Genomic DNA, 24,366 nt, shown 5'->3' with positions numbered 1-24,366 from the left:
TCTATGTAGATGATCAAGGCACTTGAAAACAAAGAAAGTTTTGTCATCCTCCCAATCATTATCTTTTAATTTCTTTTCTTGCTTTATTGCATTAGCTAGAACTTCTAGCATGATGTTGAAAAGGAGTACTGAGAAGAAACTTCCTTGTCTTGTACCTGATCTTAACACCATTAAGTATGGTGTTAGCTGCAGGCTTTTTGTAGATAGTCTTTATTAATAGCCTGTCAGTATAACTATAAATAGATAGTTCCCTTTTCTTCCTAGTTTACCAAGAGTTCTTAACATGAATTGGTGTTAGATTTTTGTCAATTTTTTTCTGTATTTATTGGTATAATCATGTGATTATTCTTTTTATAACTGTTGATGTGATGAATTGCATTAGCCTTGCATAACTAAGATAAACCTCATTTGGTTATGGTACATAATTCTTTTTATACTTTTCTGGATTAGATTTACTAATTTTTATAAAGTACTTTTGCACCTATGTTCATGAGAGATATTGGTCTGTAGTTTTCTTATGTCTTTGTCTGGTATTGGCCTAAAGCTAATGACCTCAGATTCAGTTAAGACATACTAGCTCTGTTTCTTTCCTCTGTAAAGTTTGTAGAGAATTGGTATAATTTCTTCCTCAAATATTTGGTATACTTTGCCAGTGAACCCATCTGGAACAGGTGTTTTCTCTTTTGAAAGTTTATTTATTAACTTCAATTTCTTTAATAGTTATAGGTCTATTCAAATTATCTATTTCTTCTCATGTGGGTTTTGGCAGATTGTGTCTTTCAAGGAATTGGTCCATTTCACCTAGATTGTTAAATTTGTGGGCACAGAGCTATTCACAGTATTTTTTTATTATTCTTTCAATTTCCATGGAAGCTGTAGTGATGTCACCTCTTTCATTTCTGATATTAGTAACTTGTATTTTCTCTATTTTTTTCTCAGTTAACCTGGCTAGACATTTACTGATTTTATTGGTCTTTTTAAAGAACCAGCTTTTGGTTTCATTGATTTTCTCTATTGATTGCCTATTTTCCATTTCATTGATTTTTGCTCTAATTCTTATTTCTTTTCTTCTTCTTCTTACTTTGGATTTAATTTGTTCTTCTTTTTCTAAGTTCCCAAGATGAAAACTTAGATTATTGGTTTTAGATTTTTCTTCTTTTCTAGTATATGCATTCAATTCTATAAGTTTCCTTCAATCACTGTTTTTGCTGCAAATTTCTTCTTTTTTAAGCCTATATATTTATATCTCACAGTAAAATGAGATGGCAGAAAAACATGATCTATAAATGACAGATACATTTTAAGAAGATCTGTTTTTTAATGACTCATCTGTTTTGAATATTTGGGGGTTTTTTAACTTTTAAAATTTTCCTCCAAGTTTTCATTTTGAAAGTTTTTATAACTATAGGAAAGTTCTGTGGGAATATTTGAAAATGAACACCTGGATAGCCTTTGCTAGATTCCTAAATTATTACCATTCTGCCACATTTGCTTTATCTGTCTATACATATAAATATTTTACAAAACCACTTGAGAATTAGTTTTAAAGATGTTTCACCCCTAAAAACTTTAGTATGGACATCATCTCACACATGCCAGAATGGCTAAAATCAACAACACAAGAAATAACAGGTGTTGGAAAGGATATGGAGAAAGAGGAACCCTCTTGCAATGTTGGTGGGAATGCAAACTGGTGCCGCCTTTCTGGCAAAAGTATGGAATTTCCCCAAAAAGTTAAAAATAGAATTACCCCCAAGATCCAGAAATCACACCACTAAGAATTTATCTAAAGAATATAAAAGCACTTATTCAAAGGGATACATATACTCCAATGGTTAAAGCGGCATTATCTACCATAGCCAAATTATGGAAATAGCCCAAGTGCCCATAGACTGATGAATGGATAATGAAGAGATATTACTCAGCCATAAAAAAAAATGAAACCTTACCATTTGTGAAGATGGATGGAGCCAGAGTATAATGCTAAGCAAAATAGGTCAGAGAAAAACAAATGCCATATGATTTCACTCATATGTGGAATTTAATAAAGCAAATGAATTTGGGGGGGGGCAAATAAAAGAGAGAGAGAGAGAGAGAGAGAGAAGCAAACCAAGAAACAGACTCTTGATTACAGAGAACAACCTGATGGTTACTAGATAGGAGAAGGGTGAGGGGATGGGATAAATAGATGATTGGGATTAAGAAGGGCACTTGTGATAAGCACCAGGTGTTGTATGGAAGTGTTGAATCACTATATTGTACACCTGAAACTAACATTACACTGTGTGTTAACTAACTGTGATTTAAATAAAAACTTAAAAAAAACTTTAGTATGTACCAAAATATCCCACCATAATTACATAATAATAAACATACTTAGGAAATTTGAAGTGATATAATTCTCTAATGTGTAGTTCAGATTTTCCTAGTTTTCTTAAGAATGTCCTTTTCAGCCTGAGTACTTATTATATTTTATTTTAAATCCAGGACTCACTCAAGGTCACCACTGCATATATTGTCACATGCGTATAGTTCCTTTTGTCTTGGACAATTGACATTTTTGTAGAGTCCACTTGGTTTTTGCATAATGTCTCTCAAATTGAATTTATCTAATTGTTCCCTCACAATTAGACTCAGGTGAAAATTTTGGCAGATGCCCACATGTGATGTGGGAATGCTTTTCTTTTCTTATACACTAGGAAAAAAAAATAGTTCAGGCTAATATTTTCTTTCAATCAATAACTCTTAGGGATTGCCTCCCATAAAGTAAATTTATTGTCACAGTTTGCAATTTACAAAACACCCCAATATGGATTAATTTACTCAATTTGCACAAGCACCCCATAAGGTGGGTGTTTGTAATTATGTTTTCTTGTTGAATGCAAATTTATCCGCATATATAGAACCAAGAAGACTATATCTGTGACCAAAATTTAAGCACAGAAATACCTCTGTGTAAATACTTCAGTGTAAATATCACACTAAAGGAGAAACCCTGTGTTTTTAAGTCAAATAAACCTAGACATTTTTTTCTCTTCCACAACCTGCAACTCTCCATTGTCCAAACTTTGTGCCTTATAGTTTTTTTGTATGTTAAATAATATGGTAATGTAAAATACTATGCTTTAGCAAAACATTTTCCAACTTTAATGATTTGAAATTACAATAATCAAAGCAGAAACAAAATAAAAGTGGATGAGTGTTAGCTGTGTTGAATGCCAAGTAATTGGCTTTTGTTCATGTTTAGGTCTTTGCATTTGCTGCAACCAGTAATTCACCAGCTCTTATTTTCTCCCCTGAAGAAGATTTTTTTTGTCAATTCCTCCTACTTCCCAAAGCATGAAAACAGCATTGTTTCATAGCATAGTCAACAGTATTTGTACAAGGACAGCTTAGCATATTAGATTTATAACTTTTTAATTTTCTTCTTACCTTTGGGCCTCACAAACCCACTATTGTTTAGTTTAGGGTAAAATCAAGAAAGTTTGGCTCTCGGTGTACATAACTTGATTCACAAATAATAGCATAGATTCTTAAGTAGACATTCCAGCCAGAAAGAGCATAAACAGGTTTTTGAATCTGTGAGTCAAGGGTACTGATAAAAAGTCAGACAATTTTTACAGTAATACTGAAATTAAAAAAACAATACCAGGGGCGCCTGGGTGGCTCAGTGGGTTAAGCCTCTGCCTTCGGCCCAGGTCATGATCCCAGGGTCCTGGGATCGAGTCCCGCATCGGGCTCTCTCCTTGGTGGGGAGCCTGCTTCTCCCTCTCTCTCTGCCTTCCTCTCTGCCTACTTGTGACCTCTCTGTCTCTCTCTGTCAAATAAACAAAATAAAATCTTTAAAAAAAAAAAAAAAAAACAATACCACCCATGTCCAGGTAGTCACACTCAGATATACGATCTGTCATTTTGAGTTCAGAAAGATCTTGAAAAAATAGAGTGAGATTTTCCACTGATAAAAACCATTTTTGCCCAGAGAGCCTCAAGCTCAGATGACAGATCAAGATCCACTTACATTTTCATCCATGCACAATTTTCCAGCACTCAGTGATTTGAACACCTCATTTCAAAGTAAAGAGTAATTTCAAATGCCTAAATCATGGGGATGATATTACTGCCCTTGTCCAGTGTTCAATGTGATAAGGGAGCAGATAGAATCCTGAAAATACCCAATGAAGGAACAAAACTCCTTTTTCAACTCTTAGAGAGTTCTGCAAGCGTATCATTTTCTTTTGAACTAGCATATTATTCACTTCCTTAAAAGAAAAATCTACATTTTAATCCCAGGAAATGTATTATTCTCATTGTCTATCTGGATTCGTTTTCAGGCCAAATACAGTAAAGGAAGCTGCATTTGATACTTCTGCCTTGAGCATATAAATTGTCACAGGACAGGGTGATGAAAAATTTTTCAGCTGTGAAGTCTTTATAGAACACGTATCATTCATTTTTTTCCACCAGTCCTCAACAACAGACTATTATCATCAAATAACAATAAGAGAGACTGCCTGCAGTTAATTTAATCACTGTAATTTCCCCAAAAATAAAGACTGATGTCTTTTGAAAATTATTCCAATTACATCTTTGAAAATGAGTTCAAAATTGTTAAAATTACTACTTTCAATACTATATTAACCTCCACCAAGTGTTATTAGTTATTCTCACAATCTTCCTAGAGCAAAAATGACATCAGTGCCCAATTTTTTTATTTGGTAAAAATTCAACTTTGAGATGTCACAAGTGTTTTTAAGACTTTGCTCGAGTTCAGTTCACTTACGGTTTAATCTAACCCTTTTCAAAGACATCCTGAGAAGCAATTTCTCTGCTAAAAAATAAAAACACAGCCAAAATTCATTTAATTGGATCACATAAAATCAAATTATATAATCACTTGTAAACAAGTAGATGAGAAGTAGAAGAGATCACAGAAACAATGATGAAGATAAGCCAACATTTATTGAGCTCTGATTATTACTTGATTGGTGCAAGCCCGTGCTAAGTGCTGTACAGACTCTGACCATTTCGTTCCACAGCAACCCTATGAAGGAGGTCCTGTCTTTCCTACCATTTACAGTTGAAGACCTTGGCCGTGAAATCTGCTGCTCTAGCGGGCATCCTGTGTGCCTTCCAACCTGCACCAGCCCGAACCCCCCCACACACACCTGTTTCTGACCATTACTTTAAGGAGGACACTCCACAGTGAAACCTGCCTTCTTTGACCACAGCTCTCTCTCGTTGGAACCTACAGACACTCTAGAAGAAGGAAGGGCGACAGAGGGGTAAAAACAGGGAAGGTCTGTGCCCGGAGTAATGCCTCCTCCCACGCTGTCAGACTTCCTCATTCATCTTGGCTTTAACGAGGGTTCCCAGGGCTCTCCGTCCGGTCCAGCTCCTTTCGGGGGTTTGGACTTGAGTCAAGTGTGTATTGTCTAATCCGTAATTGCAGAGAAGGTTAGCCCCTCTTCCACAGGATTCTGGGACCCCCGGCTGTGCACCTGGATTCTGCCCGAGTCCTTTCTGAAACAGCTCAGCTACTCACTCACTGCTCTCTGACTCTGCCAGCGGGGAGGCGACCCACTTTGACACGCAGGTGCTTGTTAGCAGTGGGTTGGCTGCAGCTTAACGTTGCAGATCATGTTGGCAGACTCTCACCCTGATGCGGCCCAAAATACTATTATTTTGAATAATTTGAATAATTACAAATTATTCCAAATTATTAGCTATGTGAAGGAGGCAAAATGCGAGACTCTCAGACTTTTCCATGTTTTGATCCTTCATATAAGGTGAACTCTGTAGACATTTGATGAGGACGAAGGCAAGCACTGAGAAAAAGAAAAGAAAAATGAGTAACCTGAAGAAAAGGAGGCCTTGAGGCTGAAGAATTCCAAGGGTGCATTATTGTCCGGACCTTGACCACCAGAGAGGCCACGCGCGGAGAAGAGCGAAGGGAACTGCTCTAGAATGGGACTTAAGGAAGGCAAGAGAAAGTTCTAAGAACAGAATTCACTTCTCAGTTTTGCCATTCCCTACTCTGCTTCTCCCAGAGGCCAAAATCACATCTTTCAGTCTCATCAGCCCACTCCAAAGCTCCACAACCCTCCCTAGACACTCAAGTGACTGGAGACTCATCTGTGTCAACTTCCTCCCGGTAAGAAAATTCTCCCTCTGTACCTTTCTCTGATCAAAATGAGTATTTGACATAAAATGCTGTTTACATGGATGTTAGCATCTGTGGTTTGGGGTAAGGGCAAAGAAACATTAAAGTGAAAGAGACTGACAGGACCCACCCATCCCCCACTTTCAATGGTGGGAGGCAGGACTAGAGAGCACGCAGACCCTGAATGTTGGTTCCACCATGAATCTTTCCTCTTCTCTTCCCTGTTGGTCTAAAGTCACTACATTTCTAGCTGTTTGGTTCTTCTTGCAACCTCCTGATCACCACCGTGGGCATGTGCTTTAAACCCAAATTTGATAGACACACCTGACAATGGTGCCTACTATCGAGTGCTGGAAGGGACAAGTTATATTCAAAACCCGTGTTCACCATGTCCTTACTCCAAAGTTGGCTCTTCCAATAACCATAGCATCTATTCCACTTCTTAGAAGTAAAGCTTTTGACATAAAAAAAAAAAAAAGTTACATTGTTATAAACTTAAAAATGCAAGAGCAAAGTTAGTAAAACAAAAATCGCCCATCATCTCAAAGTCCAGAGATACCTACGCTTAATGTATATTTCCTGCTTCAATTTCTTCCATTCATTTGTAAAACTTGTAATGTGATCAGGGGTATTCGATATATATATAGCTTTGGGTCTAGAAGACCTCTTCTTAGAGCTCTGCATGGATGTGGATTATAGCTAATATTTGAGCTGTTTGACAACTCACATTTTGATCCTTTAATCACAGCAGAGGCCCTGATATTCCACTAACTTTATCAGGCATGTATGAGATTTTAGATAGCACCCTAATGAGCTGTAATGCTCTGAAGACATTCTCTTCTTATCTCAGTTGTTGGGCGGAGGTCCTAGGGTGCCCAAAAATCTGAAGGTCCACATGTACATTTTTAGTGTTTGAAAATCGGTACATAGAGCACAAAAGTGCTTTTGAGAACAAGGCCAATAACAGTTTTAAGGTTCAATGATTAGGGCTATCTCAAATATTTCATTGTTTAATACTTCTATGTTCTTTTAGGGAAAGAGTTGCATGAACAGCAGAATGCAAAGATTGTTTAACTCGAATTCACTGCTAATAGGAAAACAGAAGATTTAGGATCATCTGGCTCAATTTTGGAGAACCATAAAATAATTTCCTTAAAAATATGTAAGGACATATTAGAAAAATACATTACAATGCTATTTCATAGACAAACCGCTTTAACAGTTTCTCAAATTGTCCCCCAAATGTCTTTTTAGAATTGGTTTGTAGAAAACTTCTCCATAATAACTCAGCCTAAATCTAAGCCAGCAGCTTAACTTTTACGTACCAAACACTTCATGAGTTATTATATAATCAATTCTAGAATCTCAAATCAAGATGACACTTTTATTTGTTTGGAATATGCCCAGTTAACTCAACTGAAAAAAATGACACAAACTCAAAAGAAAGCAAAGGAAATGAAGAGTAGAATTCCTTTAAAAAACAAAATGCTGGGGGTGCCCGAGTGACTCAGTCCCTTAAGGGACTGCCATCCACTCAGGGTTCTGGGATTGAGCCCTGCCTCCTGCTCCCTGTTCAGCAGGGGGGTCTGCTTCTCCCTCTCCCTCTGCCCCTCCTCTTTCTTTCCCTCTCTCTCTCTCTCAAATAAATAAATAAAATCTTTTAAAAAGTGAAATACTGTTTAGGGTCTCTTCTCCTTTCCGTGGAGCATGAGCGCTGCTATTTAGATGGCCAGAATCAGCCTTTCCCTTTCTCTCCATCCTCTCTCTCTCTCTCTCTCTCTCTCTCTCACACACACACACACACACACACACTCACGTGATATCACAGGAAGAAAGGACACTATTTCTATCTGCTGGGGAATCTCTCAGAAAATACTGCTATTTCCTTCACAGAAAAGTTGTCAATCATCCATGACTTAAAATGCTGTTGTCAAGGGTTAGCCCCTAAGGCCCTGAACAGTCAGTTCCCAGCAAGGGGCTTCACAAAGTCAGGTTCTGTTCTACGCCCAACCATGTGTCAGTTCTGCCTGGGTAGAGGGAGAGCCTAGGGAAGGGGTGCTAAGTGCCTGGGTGGGGTGGGCGGGTCTGCACTTTCAGTTTCACCTTGGACACAGGGCATATTTGCATTCAGAGAAAGGGTGCTATGACTTTAGGAAAAAAAAATTCTTTTGAAATTGCGAATCAATGCCCTTCTGATTTATTTTTCCAAAATTCACACATTCCATGCCTGAATAATCTATAAAATCCATCGTTGGGTTAGTACACAGACAACGAAAACCCATTTTTAGAACCGTTATGAGCCAACTGGAGCTAACGTGGATATATTACCACTTCTAGTCCACCATCTTCCTGTTCATTTTCTAAAACTTCATGCACAAAGGAGGAATTTTTCATACTACTATGTGTTTCACATCTCCTCCCAAAGAAAGGACAGCTTCTGTCCATCTCCATTAAAAATAAAAGACAGGGTTAACCTTTTTGTGGATAAAGACCAAAAAAGAGGAAATTTTAGGTTAAACCATTATACCAAGAGTATTCTCACTTATTCTGAGCCTTTGAAAATTTTTATTTTTATTTGAATGCAGACATTAAGAGAAATGGATTTTTTCTTCTTTAACAAAGTATATACCGCCCATCTGAAAAATATTCAAATAAGTAAACATTATACTTCCCATCAGCTTTGAAGAAGCATATATTTCATGTGCCTTAGCAATTTACTCTGCTTTTAGATGAAATCAGTAAACACTCCCCTTTCATAGGTAATAAAATTAGAATTCTTGTATTCAAAAACAATAACTTTTATTTTTCCCAGGTAGGAATGACCTTAATGGAGAGGTTGCCTTGATACTTGAGGCCTGAAAAGAAGAGATGTTGACCAACTTTTCTAAACCCAAAGTGAATCTCATTGTTAGACTTAGCTCCACACTTAACTGGCTTGTAATCAATAAATCTATAAAGTAAGTTAACTCAGTCACTTTCCAAAGTATATATTTTGCAGCCAGTTATCTTGGGGTAATTGCCAGAAAGTTACATTAATCAGTTCAAATATTCCATGTGTACTGTACTGAGTTTCATAGTCGAAATGAGCATATGGTTCTATCGGGTTTAAATTTTCCAACATAAAATCACTGTAGTCATATTGTGGTTCATGTGCCTATGGCTTTATATACCCTTGTATCTATGAATGGAAATGGATTTGAAACCATCCTCAGTGGCCTTTTCTCATGCTGATCTTAGGCGGGTATATTCTAAGATATTTGTCTTATTGGAACCTATGGTAAGATCATACCCTTGCAATTGGGAACAGGGTCTTTCCAGAAGAGAGTCGGAAATGTCAAGAAGACATTCCCAGGGTCAAAGAACCTGGAAAGATTTGGTCTCTGAGATGGTAAGAGAAATTTCCCTCTTCATTCTATCTTGGCCTTGCTCTCTTGAGCCTATACTCTAAGGAAACTTTTTTTTTTTTTAAGATTTTATTTATTTATTTGAGAGAGAGACAGAGTGTGCAAGCTGGTGTGGGGTGGAATGGTAGAGACAGGGGGAGAAGAAGCAGACTACCAGATAAGCAGGGAGCCTGACTCAGGGCTAGATTCCAAGACCCTAAGATCATGACCTGAGTCAAAGGTAGATGTTGACCTAACTGAGCTACCCAGGCACCTTATTCTAAGGACATTTACTAGAGGGTTCTGTGAAAGTGCTATGAAGATGGCTGCCACCTCTTGGAGACAGTCTTTGGAGTGTGTTGGGAAAGAGGAAAGCAAAAGAAATTGCATGAGGGTGAGCTGTGGCCTACCAGTTCTGATAGCAGACATTTCTAGAAATGGACATATCATTTTTGTACTTAATGGTATGTACTTATGTTGCTCTCACTCTCTTCCTTATATAGTTAAGATATTGCTAACTATTCAAGTATAGTAATAACTTCCAGTAACACTCTACTTCCCACTGGCCAATTCCCATGGCATGACGGCATGCTGGCATGGGGTCAGAGTTCATACTACAATATGAACAAGTCCAGTATCTCCCTATGTCAATGGATGGTAGAGGAAAATAAGGTTTCTAATGCACAGAACCAGAAAGAAGTTTGTGAAGAATTCATCCAGATGTAAAGCTCACAGTTGAAAGAAAAATCTTAAATATTTACAATACCAGTCATCAAATGGGAAGCCAGAAGAAGTTTTTCTAAACAATCAATAAAAACAACAACAACAACAAAATTCCAATCAACTTGTGCTAGACGAGGCTGTATTATCTTTCTATGTTCTTCAGACAAAATGACTTTACAAAATCATTGTCATATAAAGAGGCAACCAAAAATCACACAGCTAAAAATGTAGGGGAATGTATTTCAGAGATATGTCAGGCAGTTAATTTAAAATTATCTTGTTTTCTGGATAATCTGCTTCTTTTGGTATTTTGTCAGCTTTTTAAAATTTGAAATGTATTCTCATTTCTTTCATAACTTTTAAATATTAAACTTCTTATGACTCTCCCTCTTTGTAATTTTGTATTATTTTCCCTAAGAAGACTCTCCAAATTGTGTAAGATTCAGGCCCCACAAAGTCTGGGTCCACCCTGGCTATCCGATTCCTCACATGACAGCTTGGTCTTAACTGGACTATGGCAAAGGATGGGGTGGCCGGGTGGAGGCTGAGGGGGGCAATGTCTAGATGCTGTGCCCACATTGGTTTGGTCATCTCCTGGGGCCTTGCAATAGTGGCAGTCAGGGATTTGTGATGTCCTCCAAAGAGCATGAGAATGGCAGGCACAAGATTTGAGGTTGTATGATCCAGGCATCCCTCCAACCTTGAAATACTAGCATTGTCCATTGTTAAGTATGCCTGCAGGGTTCCTGTTCTCTAAGCTAGTAAAGCATTTGCTTAATTTCCAACATAGAATAACTGTATTCCCATGTTTGCCAGGAGCACGAAATCCAACTGGCTGGCTTTCAGTCCATGTCAAACACTCAGAATAAGCAATACTTATATAATATATTTAAAGGCATATCCATTACTCTATATCCCAGAGCTATTTACTACTCAGAGTGCTGAGACTTTAAGAAGTCCATGATTCCCTAAAATTGTATACAGAATTTAATGTATACATAATTTAATTTGATCTTCATTTATGTCTTTCATCAGAGTCTCAAATTGGTCCATGACACCTAAAAATTAATAATCACTAGTTTACATTTCAAGAGTAAGTACCTCCAACAAGGTGGTACTTAAAAAATAATAATACTTTGTAACTTCAAAAAGATTTTTAAAATTATACTACATAATTTTGAACCCATTTCTATATAAGCTGTGCCAGCAGACACATATGTCGTTAATTACACTGAGAAATTTAAGAGATAGCCCAATGAAACAAAGGAAGATTTTAAACATACTATTAATTTCATCACAGTATATCATTACTATGGACTGGATTGGGTTGTCCCCAAAATCATAGTTTAAGGCTCTAACCCTCCAATATAAGGGTATTTCCAGATGGGCCTCACAGAGGTAATTGGGCCAGCAAGTGGAGACCTCTTATGGATTTAGTGCCCTTAGAAAGTTAGAGACAAAAGAGAACAATCTCTCCTCCCTGTGAAGACACAGCAAGAAGATGGCCTATGAAAGCTGGAAAGACAGGTCTCATCAGAACCTGACCATCTCAACACCCTGATCTGGAACTTCCAACCTCAACTGTGAGAAATAAATTTTTGTTGTTTAAGACACCCAGTCTATGGTGTTTTGCCTTAGCAGCTTGAGTTGACTAAGATAGTCATTATGAGGCAAGATCTATGGAAGAAATTTCTCTCCAGGTCCCGTAGACAAAAATTTGGGCATCTCATTTGATTTTATAGGATATGTGACCACGAATCTATAACTAGTTTCTTACCCTGTGCATTGCGTATTATAAAACTTAGCATCAATATGTCATTGTACTCTAGTAAAGACCTAGAGCCTTTCCCACATACACTTTGTGTATCAACGTCACTCAAAGACACCTCTCACTTTTCACACTAACCTTTTCTTCTGTTCCTTCTTTCTCATCCACTTACTTAAATTTCATTCTACTCTGCTGTACTCATTTATGCAACTTCCCTCAAATTCTTTCACAGACAAGGCAGAGTCCAAGTAAGAATGTGAATAAACAAATGAAAGGTGACATTTCCACTTGAGAATTAAAATTATAAATGTTCATTATTGCATTTGGAATTAGGCACAAATAAGTATTTGAAGAAATTTAATTTACCTCAACCATGCTCATAAGCCTGAGAAGATGACTTATATATGCTAGGGGTTCTTAACTTAGGGCTCAAAGACCCTCCAGGAGAACTGGGAACAGAATTCAGGGAGTCTGTACACTTCGATGGGGGAAAACTGATCTTCATTTTGGCTGCTCTCTAACTGAAATTTAACATTTCCTTCAAATACAAATATTGGCAATAAACCACGGAAGTATTTAGCAGTATCTGTGAATTTGTTTCCCGTACAAATGCTAGGTACGCTCATCTCCCATTTGGGTTCTTACAGCTATCCAAAAATATCACTTACCCTCATCATCACCTTTAAATGTCACTACACTTTCTGCTGCTAGATTATGTTAATTAATGCACTGATGTAAAAAACATATATTATTACTACATCACATTTTATAATTGTATTTTTATATATTTGGCTCCCTACAAGGGAGTTAAGAACCCCTAGCATATATAAGTCATCTTCTCAGGCTTATGAGTATGGTTGAGGTAAATTAAATTTCTTCAAATACTTATTTGTGCCTAATTCCAAACAATGTATCCTGTTTAATACATTTAAAAACATTATTCTGAAAAGGGATCCACAGGTTTCCTTAGGCTACCAAGGATGTACAGGGCATAAAACTCTGATGAACACTGAACTGTATTTGGGTAGCATCTTTACAAGTGTTTGCAAATTTCTTCCTGAGATCTGTACCATAATTAGGAAATGCTGGTTTCTCTTGATTGGACAACAGTAGCATCGTCTTGTCAATAAAAGGAAATAGTAGAAGTGACATGAGTCTTTCTATGCCATTGACAAGATAAGGTCACAATCAGGCCACAGGCAGCAAACCTATTTCTTAGGTTTGGACTTACAGCTTCTGTAAAAAACATTTAACAGCTTTGTGAAATTTGGGGTCAGCATTTCTCTTACGGAGAGAGAGGGAAAAAAAACTATTTAACATTTCAAACCTCAACTAAGAAGCAGTACATTTGACTCAATCGTGTAAAGACTCATTATCTATTTTGCAAATTATCTGAGCTCCTTCCTTTTACTTTTTTCTCCCTTGCATGTCAGGTTTCTTTTGAATTTTTATCAGACACTTTGGCACTTTTAGCACAATTGAAATAGGGCAAGAATAAGGAAGTAAAACAAAAGGCTGTCAGTATGATTACTTAACACACACTTCAAAATTATTTTTAGTTACTGTTGTGACATTCACAATGAGGACCTGGTACAAAGAAGTGTGAGTGTCCGTGTGGGTGTGTTGAGGGGAAGAGTATAACACCTCCAAATGGCATGCGCAAAGGCCTTTGTCCCCACTTCCCAAGTCCATGGACCTAAGATTAGGAGAGGGAATATGGACTGATTAGAGAGATTCCCCCTCCCTACAACACTTGAACTCCAGAGCGAAACCAGAGTGAGCATAGTGGATCCCTGGGATGGTGGGGCTTCTTCCCTCTCGCCTCTGGGCCAACAGGAGGACATATATCTGGTCCTCCTGCCCCATCCCAGTGAAAGGTAGAGTTGGAAGTTGGAGTTCATAAATAAATAAGTTCATAAATAAATAAATTCATTTCAAACAATGATACCTTTTTCATGTTAGTTATCTTAGATGACTATATTACAAATGTAGTATATATCCCCTACATACATAGAAAAATAACCTGAAATTAGTTTAATCTTTTACTGATGACGCTGGGTCAACACTGAAAACATCTGTTTTCTTGCATGGGCACATTACAAGGGTAATTTCCAGGATTCACTTGGGGCCTTTGACCCTCATCAGAACTGAGCTGAGATCTTTGGGTCCCTGAATCTGCTTTTTCCATTTTTGTCTATTCCTTTCTTTTCAGACATTATTTTATCCTCCAACTAGATTTGAAACCAGATATGTAATCATGAATAGATTGAGGGCTTAAGGACATCTTGACTGGAATAAAAGCTACAATGTGTGAGATTTATTATTTGTTGTTTATGACATCCATTTGAGCATTCGTAGAGTTTTACTGGCTTACCGATTCCTTGATGAGTGCTAGATGTGTGAGTTTCTAATGTAACTTCCAAATAAATGAGATTTTCTGTGAAAATCAACCAGAGAGGCTTCCTTGTTCCCATATGCATGTCTATATACAAACGCAAAACAGTTTATTCCAGTTTCTGGCTGGCAGCAAGCTTCTGTTGTTGAGTTAGCATCCTGAATTCAGTAACCGAAATATTTACAGACCTTGACAACCCAGACCACTAAGTCCCACTGTCTGAAATCTCTGAGTCACATACTCATTTTCACCGAGGCAGCAAAACCAAGAGTTCCCACTTCCTCTTTCACCCAAGCCTTTATTTGTCTCATTGAGTTGTAACCACACGATGTGGTAGAAGGACTGTGGACGCATATTGATATCCTACTTCTGCCTCCAACTTGCTGTGGAACTTGGGGAAATACTTTTTCTCAAGATTGTAAAGTATTTTCACCTGTAAAGTAAATATAATGTAACTTGGGACCCAGAGTGTTTGTGAGAATGAGGTGACATAATTTCCACAAATTTACCCGGGAGGTGTCAGGCACTTAAGCAGATGCTTAAGAATTATCTGTGTCCTATCTTTCCCCTTATACACTTATTTTCATGTTTATTGACTTTGCAGCACCCAGATACATAGATCACCTTCAAAATGCATAGTTATTTTCTTCACTGAGGCATTGTTGAGCACCAGCTAACAGCTTTAGAAATGCTTCTGTCCCCTTCAGATTTTGAATACACTTGTATGACAGCACTGCCCACAGTGTCTTAGGAACATGTACATGTATAAACTTGTCATCCCTCAGACTCAGAATATCTTGAGGTGAGGGTTGGCATCTCATACACTATTGTATTCCCAAGTCTTAACCCAATGCCTAGGACATTTGCAAACGCTTAATAGATGAATAAAAGAATGAATCACTATTTAGATATCTTAAACAAAAGTTTGTATATAGTAGGAGTTTCCTAATCTGATATCATAAAAATTTGGATCAGGGGGTGCCTGGGTGGCTCCAGCCAGCTAAGCATCTGCCTTTGGCCCAGGTCATGATCCCAGAACCCTGTGATTGAGCCCCACTTGGACTCTTTTCTCAGCAGGGAGCCTGCTTCTCCCTCTCCCTCTGCCTGACACTCCCCCCTGCTTGTGCTCACTCTCTTTCTTCCTCTCTGCCAAATAAAGTCTTCAAAAATTAATTAACTAAAAGTTAATTATAAAATAAAAATTTTTTAAATTGATCAGAAGCAAGAGATTCTGAAAAACAGGAGGCAAAGGTGACCAAATCCATAGACATTACTTACCCTTGGCTCTCTACTGACTTCTTACCACCACACCTGGTTCATAACATTAACGTGGGAAATTTCCAACTGTACCTTCAATTCAGAAAAGGAAACAAATCTTCATCTGCATTTCTAGACAGAATCAGTCTGCTATGTCTAAAATAGTCTATTTTAGATCATGGGAAAATAGATGAGAAGGTTGGTGCCCTGGCTGTCTGCTCAACTCTCTTCATGTCATTGCTTATTCAGTCGGGTGTCTTTCTTAGAAAGAAATTTAAAAAAAAAAAAAAAAAAAAAAAAAAAAGCTGTAGCTAAATAGCCTGGTTCATCACACTTGCCTTTCAACTATTTGGACTCCCATCTCCTTTACCCCCTTGGTACTTTTCTATTGTGCATTCCTCACCAGGCATTTCTCCATTTCCATGACAATCACCAAGCCCCCCATCTTTGTGCTTCTCCCTAGATATTTTAATCTACACTGCGCCTTTACTGAGAGCCCCCTTCCTCACCTTCTCATCCAAACTTGTTTCCTTCAATTCCTTAAACCCTAATATTTTAGAGTAAAAAAATATATATATATGACCTTCAGTTATAGTCCAACAACGCAGGGCAATCCCCTCACTTCTTTGCAGTAAGGAAACTAAGACTCAGAGATTCTTGTGGCATCCAGCTGTCGGAAAACTCTCCGGATCAACACACCAAACTTTATCAGCTCCTCTCAGGAAAGCAATTACATGCAAGGTAGAAGTAGGTGGATGAATACTATGGAACACCCATTAGGTCTACTCTTAAGTTCTTTCACATGTGCTCATGTTACCCTCATAATGAACCCATTTTATGAGAGACAAATGTAAAACTCAGGAAGGTCAAAGAGTAAGCAGAAGAGGATGGCAGCAGAGTAGGAAAGCCCTAGGCTTATTTCATCCCATGAACACTATATAACTATCGAATCATCCTAAAGACCCCAGAAATTGACCTGCAGACAAACAGACCTCATCCTAAAGACCCCAGAAATTGACCTGTAGACAAACAGAACAAACTCCACTCCTAATGGGAGAGAAGAGGCTACATTGAAGAAGGTAGGAAGTGCAGAGATGTGGTTTAGGGGAGAAAAGGATCATAGGTGCTATGGAGGGGAAGAAGCCATGGTTGAGGAGAAGGGTGAGAGACAGAGACAATCACACAGGGAATGCACAAGGAGAACATTTCCCCAAAGCCACTGGCTTGGAAAAACAAGAACTGAATTTTGTGAGTTCTTGTGAGGCTTAAAGCTTGGAGTTTTAAAAGTCAGAAGGTTTGGCTGGAATAGAGCCCAGAGGACACTGCACAGCTCCTAGAGGAGATAGGCAGATAACTCAGTGGTAGACAGTGTGGAAACGGTGATCTGGGGGAAGGCCTGGGGCACACAGAAGGGAGAATATTTGTCTTCTCAGAGTATGTCTTTGAGAAACAACATTCGTGGAGAAACCATACTGGGAACAAATAGCTGACACCCTTTCCCTTCCCCACCCCTCAGCATGAACACAGAGCCACCACCTACAGGAAGGAACAAAGCACCAACACTGGTGGCCTAACTTGCTTACACTAACCCCTACCTCCCTGCATTCTGGTGAGACTGCCCTTCTCAGTCAAGTTTGCTTCAGTCCCAGTACAATTGTCCCCCAGAAAACCAGCACAACCCTCTGCCCATATCACGTATTTCAACCAGAGAGTTCTGCAGGGCCTCAGTTCTGGTGGTCATTTCACAAGCAGACCAAAGCTCACCTATTGAAAACTCACCACAATCTGGCCAAGGACCAAACACTGCCCATAACAGGCAAGGAGAGCCTCTGCAGATGACTGGTCTGAAAGAGCAGGAAGAACACAATAGCAGAGTGCACACAGCACACAGGGGAGAAACTCCCTGAAGCACCAGGCCCTGGATATTACTTGACCTCTTCTTTATAAGGCCATTACTTTTAGGAGCAGTAGATATAACTGGATTTTCTAACACACAGTAGAAGGCAGGAACATAGACAAAATGCCAAGATGGAGGAATTTATCCCAAATAAAAGAACAAAATAAGTCCATGGCCTGATATCTAAGAAAAACAGATATAAGTAACGTGCCTGATAGAGAATTTAAAACAACAATCATAGGGATACTCACTGGACTTGAAAATAGAATAGAAGACATCAGTGAGACCCTTACCACAGAAATAAAAGAGTTAAAAAAGGATCACTCTGAGATGAAGAATGCAATAAAAGTGATTTGAAAACAGGCTTGATGCAATGAAGAGTAAGCTGGAAGAAGCAGAGAAACAAATAAGTGATGTAGAAGGAAAATAATGGAAAACAATGAAGCTGAACAAAAGAAAGAAGAAGACTTATACAATACAAGAATAGACTAGGGTAATACAATGATTGCATCAAGCATAATAACAATTATATTATAGGAGTCCCAGAAGAAGAAGACAGAGTAACGGGGGAATATTTATTTCAAGAAATAAAACGTTCCTAATCTGGGAAAGGAAATAGACACCCAGTTTCAGGAGGCACAGAGAACTCCCACAACCAAAATCAACAAAAGCAGACCAACACCAAGACATATTGTAATTAAATTTGAAAAATATAGTGTTAAAGAAAAATTCTTAAAAGCAGAAAGACAAAGGAAGTCCTTACGTTTCACGGGAAAACCCATTAGGCTAGCTGGAGATTTCTCAACATAAATTTGGCAAGACAGAGGGTGTGGCATGATATATTCAAAATGCCAAATAGGAAAAAGCTGTAGCAAGAATACTCTAACCAGCAAGGCTATCATTCAGAATAATAGGAGAGATAAAGAGTTTCCCAGACAAACAAGAACTAAAGGAGTTCAAAAATACAATGAGATTTCACTCCACACTTGTCAGAATGGTTAAAACCAACAACCTAGGAAACAACACGTGTTGGAAAGGATGTGGAAGAAACCCTCTTACACTGTTGGTGGGAACGCAAACTGGTGCGACCACTCTGGTAAACTGGTGTGACCACTCTGGAAAACACTCTGAAGGTTCCTCAAAAAATTAAAATTAGAACTACCTTATGATCCAGCAATTTCACTATGTGCCCATCAACATAAGGAACTGGTGAGATATATAGACCTATATATCACCTTATCAAAGGTGATAAGGAATAGATTGTATATATATATATATATGATATGTATACACAAAAAGAGGTGATGATATATATAAATTATATATATATAAATTTTATATGTATATTATATATAAAATATATATATATAAAATTTTGCAATGACATGTATAGAGCTAAAGAGTATAATGCTAAGCAAAATAAGTCAGTCAGAAAAAGACAAATACCATACGATTTTACTCATCAGTGGAATTTAAAAAACAAAACAAAGAAAGAAATAAAAAAGAGGTACCACCCCCAAAATGTAGAGAACAGACAAACTGTTTGCCAGGGAAGAGATAGCTGGGGGGAAGGTGAAATAGGTAAAGGGTATTAAGAGTACACTTACTATGATGAGCACTAAATAATGTATAGAATGACTGAATCACTATATTGCACACTGAAATTAATATAAAATTGTTTATTAATTATAGTTGAATTTAAAAAAAGAAGAAAGCATGGTGATTATGGAAAGAAATAAGAACAGGATGAGAAGAGACCAAGGTATAATAAATACACTTGTGTTCCTTCCTGAAATACTTAACGAATGTCCAAATTTTAAAATTTTACCACTTAATTCATTTTTTAAAAAACTTATCCCTTATCTAGAAGTCAGTCTCCTACTACATATTAATTTCAGATTTCCTAAGAAAGGGCACTAAAGGAATTATATATACACCAACCGTTACTGCAATACATGGGATGGCGACATATACTTTTAATTTGTACATTATCCATAATGTGGTAATATTTTTGCATATTTAATATGTTGTCAGTCTTACAAGATAAGAATATTTTTCAGCTTAAGTTTGGTTGTGATATCCGCAAGCTAGGAACCCAGGGACAGCCCATTAAAAATGGGTCAAGCAGTCCTTCGTGGTTCTCATTTTGGATGTATAAACATGTACATTTATTTAAAAAAAGGGGTGGTCCCTGGGTGGGTCAGTGGGTTAAAGCTTCTGCCTTCAGCTCGGGTCATGGTCCAGGGGTCCTGGGATCGAGCCCCGCTTTGGGCTTTCCTCTCAGTGTGGAACCTGCTTCCTCCTCTCTCTCTGCCTGCCTCTCTGCCTACTTGTGATCTCTGTCTGTCAAATAAATAAATAAATAAATCTTAAAAAGAAATAAAAAAGGAATTCCCTTACAAGCATGTCAAGTGATCTTAGATGAGGGAAATTTTGTAAAGGGACATATGGGGAAGAAGATTAATATATGCTAAAACATACCATCTCTTCCAAATGATACGATTTCTAACAAGAAAAAGAAAAACTAACATTTATTAAATATTATGTTTCTAGTGTTCTCTCCCTATTTTCCAAAAATCTGTCAAGTAAGCTTCCCTCAGCTCTCTGATTGAGTCAAAATACCCAGAATTCCAATACCCTCTTGTTCAGGGCTTTTATCAATACCAAATATGTATATTTGTATGATTAAAATTAATGTCTGTTCTATGGAAAACAGTTATGGAGATTCCTAAAAAAATTAAAAACACACCTATCATATGATTGAGTAATTCTACTCTGGGTATTTACCTGAAGGAAATGTGACACTAACTGGAAAAGTTTTCTGCACCCCTATGTCCATTGCAGCCTTTTTAACAATAGCCAAGATTTAAGTGTCCATTGATAAATAGATAATGAAAATGTGGCACATGCACACGCACACGCACACACCACACACACACACACACACACACAATAGAATATTAGTTGTAAAAAAGAAGGAAATCCTGTCATATATGACAATAAGAATAAACTTCAAGGGCATTTTGCTAAGTGAAATAAGTCAGACAGAGAAAGACAAATACAGTATGATCTTACTTATACAGGGAATCTTTAAAAAGGAACAAAAACGAAAACAAAAAACACAATCTCACAGATATAAAGAACAGATGATACAGATGTAGTGAAAAGAAGGGCCATATGTACCCCAGTGTTCATAGCAACAATGGCCACAGTCACCAAACTGTGGAAAGAACCAAGATGTCCTTGTCCACAATAGCCAAACTATGGAAAGAACCTAGATGTCCATCAACAGATGAATGGATCAAGAAGATGTGGTATATATACACAATGGAATACTATGCAGCCATCAAAAGAAATGAAATCTTGCCATTTGCAACAACATGGATGGAACTAGAGCGTATCATGCTTAGCGAAATAAGTCAAGCAGAGAAAGACAACTATCATATGATCTCCCTGATATGAGGAAGTGGTGATGCAACATGGAGGCTTAAGTGGGTAGGAGAAGAATAAATGAAACAGATGAATATTTAAGGAAGATATGGTCCATATATACAATGGAGTATTATGCCTCCATCAGAAGGGACGAATACCCAGCTTTTGTATCAACATGGATGGGATTGGAAGATATTATGCAGAGTGAAATAAGTTAAGCAGAGAGAGCCAATTATCATATAGTTTTACTTACTTGTGGAGCATAAGGAATAACATGGAGGACATGGGGAGATGGAGAGGAGAAGTGAGTTGAGGGATATCAGAGAGGGAGATGTACCATGAGAGACTGTGGACTCTGAGAAACAAACTGAGGGTTTTGGAGGGGAGAAAGGTGGGGTGTGGTGCATAAACAATGAATCTTGAAACACTGAAAATTTTTTAATTTAATTTAATTTAAAAAAAATAAAGAAAGAACTAATAGGTGGTTGCCAGAAGTGAGGGGGAGAGGCAGTAAAATGGGTGAAAATGGTCAAAAGATACTTCCATTTATGATATAAATCAGTTCTGGGAATGTAATGTTTAGGAGGGTGACTATAAGTAATATACTGTACTGAATATTTGAAAATTGCTAAGAAGGTAGATCTTAGAAGTTCTCATCACAAGAAAGAAAGAATTTGTAACTATGTGTGGTGATAAATATTAGCCAAACTCAGTGTGGTAATCATTTTACAATACATATGTATATCAAATCATTAAGTTGTACACCTGAAACTATAAAATATTATGTCAATTATAAAGCAATATTTTAAAGTGAAGATAAAAAATAGACCATTTTTGGAATTTTAATTTTAACGTGTACTACCCAGCTGATGGGTCTTCCTGAATGCTTTTGAAAATAATTAGGAAGCTACAGACCCTCTCTTGGAAAAATACAAAACAAAAACAATAAAAGATTCATGTCTGCCTACACCCCCACCATGGAGACAGGGATCATATTTATTTTGCTTATTATGGTGCTGAAAATGTAACAGGAGCTCAGGACATGTGCTTAATGACTGCTTGACTGACAGAAGAAAACAACCGTTATTTCTACCTTCCCAACCAATACATCCTTCCTTCTTCCATCTCTCGTTCAACCACCTCAACTCTTGTGTCCCAAAGGAGTTGGAGACCATTCTCTTTTTTTAAAAATTTTATTTCTTTTCAGTGTTCCAGAATTCATTGTTTATACACCACACCCAGTGCTCCATGCAATACATGCCCTTATTAATACCCACCACCAGGCTCACCCAACCCCCCACCCCCCTCCCCTCCAAAACCCTCAGGTTGTTTCTCAGAGTCCACAGTCTCTCATGGTTCGTCCCCCCCTCCAATTTCCCCCAACTCACTTCTCTCCATCTCCCAATGTCCTCTACTTTATTCCTTATGCTCCACAAGTAAGTGAAACCACAGAGACCACTCTTACATACTTGCTGTCTTTCTCATCTTATTGAAGACCAATCCCTACACCATCTTTGAGAGCCACCCCCTCCTAGTTCTTCAAAAAAAAAAAAAAAAGCACATTTATCATCCCCTATCTCTCTTGTATCTTCAGAGAAACTTTTTACTTTCTTTCCTCTAAATGCATAACAATGTATAAATCCCACCTACCTCTAAAAAAAATCCCTTCCGCTAAAACCCTACTTAGTCACTGCTTGTTTTTTAGCCCTCAGGCAAGCTTCTTAAGAGAAATTTCCTCTTACTGCTCCAGTTCTCACCATGCACTTGATTCTCAAAGCCCTGAAAGTGAACCTCAGACACAGTTGTACTGAGATATTTTTTTGCTGAATTCAATGGGTATTTTCAACCCTTTTTTACTGATCTCCCCCAGCACAGGATGTTGTCTCAATATTTCCCCTCTCTTGGTTTTCAGGACTTGACTTGCTCCCAGTCTTCTTTCTACCTCCCTGTCGTGTCTCCTCAGACTTCTGACTCCGCCTGGTCTCCTTTCATCTCTTAAATATTGGTGTTTCCTGAGGCCCTGTGCATGTGCTTACTTTCTCATATTACATTTTATTTAACTGTCACCAATGTCAATGGATCTCAAATCCATATTTCAAGCCAGAATTACATTCTGAGCTCCAGAGATATCATTTAGATTACCTACAGGCCATCCCACATTTCCAAGTTCTAGAGTTTATCCTAAATGTGCAAAAAAAAAAAAAATGAGTTTACCATCTTTCCTAAAAAATGTGTTATTCACCCTCATCTCAATGAATGGCATTCCCCATTCAGCCTGTCCCCCCAAACTCTACCTACTTAGTTCCTTATTTTCAGATTATCAATAAATTAATTACTATATTAACTTCTAAATGTACAAATAACATTGTTCAACTATATTGCAAAGATTATTTCAGGTAGTTTATTTAAACTACCTTAAGTTATATTTTGTTTTCTTTATGACAACAAATCAATACAAACCACACAGATCTTAGAGAACTTAAAGAATAGAGAATCTAAGGAACAGATAGTAATTGAAACTAATGCGACATAAATTATGCCTCCAAAATGTTTTCAGGGGCTAGAGAAGTCTATTCTGGTGAATATTAGGAACATTTTTCTTTGTTATGTGTCTCTACTATTGCATCAATTAGGCAAAGGTATTTTGTGTTAAATCCGGTCCCTGTTAGGCTTTGTTCCAATTAATAAGGCTTTTCTGAATTATTATTTAAATAAATGCTTTCCAAAATGATGTGTAACTGGATGCATGCACATATAGAAGGGGCAGAAAGCTCTAAGGAGCCAAAACTTCTTCTGTTCCTGTTTCTGACTCTGCACCACAGATGGCCACTGCCACGTCACCTTGACATTTCCTCTGACATTAAGAAGGAAATTCACCCTCCTTTGTGGCTTATAATCATATCACTTACACTTATATACTCTTTACAGATAATCTGATTTCATTTTGATCATAAAAACAAACCCTTGGAGTATGATCAGTTTGTTTTAGAGATGTAGAAACTGAGCATAGTCAAGGGAACCTGCTTCAGGTTATGACAGCAGAAAAATTAAATCAGACATTATGACCCTGTGCCTAAGAGATCTTCCAAAAGAATGCCCAGCAGCCTAGAAAGATGAATGAGATACTAGTGTATATATAAGTCTGATACAAGCAGTAGAAATGAAGGGATATATAAATATACATATTGTGCACATTACCAACTAAGATACAAAGGACAAACCAGTCAAAGATCAAATCTATCTGCCTGGAAAATATTTCCACATCCTCTCACTTTTTTAAACCTGTTCTTTCTCTCATGCTTACCTCTCTAGTCTAGTATCCTAAGAATTCTTTAAACTCTTCTAACAATG

General features: G+C 37.6%; 1 protein-coding gene across 12 annotated transcripts in view; it reads right to left on the bottom strand.

Moving 5' to 3' along the window:
- Positions 1 to 24,366, bottom strand: part of IPCEF1 (interaction protein for cytohesin exchange factors 1) — a 189,420-nt gene that overhangs the window by 128,522 nt on the left and 36,532 nt on the right. Inside the window, exon 1 of one of the 12 annotated variants that reach the window (XM_082731402.1) lies at positions 15,708 to 15,724. The exons of the other annotated variants lie outside the window; for them this stretch is intronic. The gene's annotated coding sequence lies outside the window, so the exon portion shown is untranslated. Of the gene's footprint in view, positions 1 to 15,707; positions 15,725 to 24,366 lie in introns of those variants that run through there. 12 annotated transcript variants of the gene reach the window in all.

This window comes from Mustela nivalis, assembly GCF_964662115.1.
Source record: "Mustela nivalis genome assembly, chromosome: 5".
In the NCBI taxonomy this organism is placed as follows: Eukaryota; Metazoa; Chordata; class Mammalia; order Carnivora; family Mustelidae; genus Mustela; species Mustela nivalis.
Note: the sequence above shows the minus strand (reverse complement) of the source record. Positions and strands in the feature narration are given on the sequence as shown.